The sequence below is a fragment of the Camelus bactrianus genome, chromosome 27 (genome assembly GCF_048773025.1).
Source record: "Camelus bactrianus isolate YW-2024 breed Bactrian camel chromosome 27, ASM4877302v1, whole genome shotgun sequence".
NCBI classification, from domain to species: Eukaryota; Metazoa; Chordata; class Mammalia; order Artiodactyla; family Camelidae; genus Camelus; species Camelus bactrianus.
This window is the reverse complement of record NC_133565.1, coordinates 35,955,428-35,958,361: the sequence shown is the minus strand read 5'-3', so window position 1 is coordinate 35,958,361 and position 2,934 is coordinate 35,955,428. Positions and strand designations below refer to the sequence as shown.

The window sequence follows — 2,934 nt, the reverse complement described above, 5'->3', positions numbered from 1 at the left end:
GAGCTGAGTGCGCTGCGATCCCCACTGCAGGCCAGGACACCGGGGATGGAGAAATTCAGCAGTTTGTGCAGGTCCACAGAGGGGGCTCTGGGAATCCCCCCTCAGCTTGTCTGATATAAAAGGCTGTCTCATCTCCTGTGCTCCCCCCACCCGCAGCGTGCACAGGGCTTCTCTTTGAAACTATTTACAAAGTGTGGTCCCTTTGAACTTTGAAGCAAGTCTCTTATCAGATTCTACAAACTGCAGACATAACACAGGAAGCGTTGTCCCAGAAAGCTGAAAATCCAGTTACGAGGGCCGGGAATGCGGCTCATTTGGGCTGTGTTTTGTGAAGTCTGCCACCAAGCACAGGCCAGGCGGGGGCCAGGCGGGGGCCAGCGCCGGGGGAGGGGGCGGGGGCTGTCCCGGGCTCCCGTCTCAGCTGCGCTTTCATTATTCTTCCAACTGAACTGTCTGGGACTTTGAATATCAGCCCTTGTTCCTGCTGAATTCGTGGGCTGAGCCTCTTGGTTACGTTACTCATTCGTCAGCCAATGGGTCACTGCACACTGCTAGACATTGATGCTCATAATGGCCCTTTCTCCTGACTTTAATTTCAGGCCCCAGAAATACCCACACAGAAAGTCGCGCTGGCCTATGGAAAGGAACCACCAGGGAAGGGTGTTTATAAATGATTCTCTCGTGTGTGACGGTTTTCCGAAGTCCAAAAGCAGCAAAGCGGTTTGGGCCCTTTAAGAACATTTCTGTCTAGAGGGAAATGAATTTAAAAACCACGCATGCAAGCCAGCCTTGAGGTCAAAGTGTATTCAGCTGGCCCGAGCACATCTTATTTCTCTGGACAGAAAGACAGGCGGGAACAAATGGTTTATACGTGGTTGGGAGTGAGGAGCCTTTGCCTGGCTGATGCCGAGATGGGAGTGGGCGTAAGGCGGGAGGGGGCACTGCCCAGCGGAGGGGGCCGGCCACAGGGGGCTTTGCAGCCAATACCAAGAGCTTGAACTTAATTTTGAAGGCCACAGGGTAGCTCTGCAAGATTTCCAGTAGAAAAGTCACAAGTTTGTGTGCTTTAGAAATATTTTTCTGGCTGTGGTAATAGCCCCAGCAGGAGGTGAGGAGGGCCCGGACACTTGGTGATGAAGAGAAAAGACTGGATTGCAGTGAGCTGGTGGTGGTGGCCGCAAGAGTCAGCGGCGGGAGGAGAGGAGGGTGCCCGTGTGTGGCTTGAGGGACTAGGTGGATGGCAGGGCCTGAGCACTGGGAGGCAGCGAGCCCGTGCACGGGGACCAGAGTGGGAGGCTTACTAAGAAAGGAGTCTGGACGTAAAGCTGGGGGCGCTGGGAAGTGTCTGCTACCCTCCACCGTGAGGCCTGCAGCTGGAAAGGGACATACACTTAAGAAGTGGCAGCCGCAGGGGCCCTTGGGAGAACCCTCCTGCAGAAACCAGGAGTCTAGGTCCAGTTCTGCCCTGACTGGTGTGGACCTCGGGCAAGCCAGCTTCTTTCTCTGCCTCAGTTTCCTCCTCTGCCAAATGCTCGAGCCGGATCTTATCGGGTTCCTCAGTGGTGGGGGAGTGGCCGTGAGCCCCTGGAAACTGTGCAGAACTGTACGTGTGTCTGCTCTGGGGCGGGTGGGCCGAGTCCCCCGAGGAGTCAAGTGACATCAGACCTCTTGGGCCACACCCGCAGTTGGAGCCCTGCTGGCACGCAGTGCTCTCCAAATGCGCCGCCGGTGGGGAGGAGGAAGATGGCAGGTGGCGGCAGGGGCGAGGGGACCTGTCGCCAGGCGAAAGGGGCTGGGGGCAGGGGGGACAGGGGCGATGGCGGGATTAGAAGCGGTGGCACTGCCGGGACTGGCCGAGGAGGGAGGGCGCCCGGAGCCTCGAGAGGGTGACGCGCTGCCGAGCTGGGGTGGCCGCCGCTGCTGCTCCGCCGGCTCCGCGGTCCTTTCGGCCCCTGGAGGGCATGTGGCGGCGCTCAGCTTCGCGCTCCGCAGCCCCCCGCTGTCGGAGGGACCGCGGCCACCACCGGCCACCACCGCATCCGCGCTCGGGGCGGCGCCAGCCTCCGCCCACCCGCCGCCGGGCTGGAGAGACTGCCTGAGCGCGCGGGCCAGTGATCGCCGAGGAGGAGCCAGGGCCCAGCTTCCCGACACCCCAGGCCTCGTGGTGGGGGGCGGGGTCTGGCCGTGGGCATCTCTTATACTAGCGTCTCCCACCTCCAGGGTATTTTCAAAAGACGTAATTCCAGGTTGATGGGTGAAATTTTAAAGCAACAGCAGGAACTTCTGGGCTTAGACTGTCCCGGATACCAGAGTTTGCAAATAGTAATGACAGAGACGGCCAAGCTTTAGTGCCAATCGCAGTGAAGGCGCCGTCCCCAGGGGATGGAGGAGCAGGTGCTGTGAGAGCTGCTGAAGACGTTTGCCTGTTAGTAACCTAGCAGCGAAGAAACCCGCAGGTCTGGATGCAGGTCTGGCGGGCAGCTTGCTTAGCTCACGTGATGCCCCAGATCCTGACTGGGGTGGAAGCCGGACCTGCAGGAGACTCAGCAGGCTTTCCTCCCTGGCACGTCCAGTTGATGGGACCCTCTTTGCCTTCCTGCATAAACGTCACTATCAGGGCTTTTTCTCTGCCCTCCATCAATGTGCAGCCTGTGGACAGCGTTTGGGGAAGTAGTGATCCCGGTTGTGTAGTTTGAGTTCAGGCTTTTGGAGAAAAGGACTCAGGTGACTGCAGGGTTTACAAAGCACCTGTGAAACCCTGTTCGCACCTAGTTCATAACCCTCATAATTTTACCAACAAACACAGGAGAGTAGGAGGGCGTGGGTGTGTGTGCCTGTGTGTGTGGAAATAACCTTGTAAATGGGGGCGGCATCGGAGAAGGAGATATGTGAACTCGCACCTTTGAGCAGACAGCAGAAACGTTTTAGGAGCTG

General features: G+C 58.2%; 1 pseudogene; it reads left to right on the top strand.

Annotated features, from left to right (window-relative positions):
- Nucleotides 1–1,816: 1,816 nt before the first annotated feature.
- On the top strand, nt 1,817–2,674 carry LOC123616893 (dehydrodolichyl diphosphate synthase complex subunit NUS1 pseudogene; annotated as a pseudogene).
- Nucleotides 2,675–2,934: the final 260 nt, after the last annotated feature.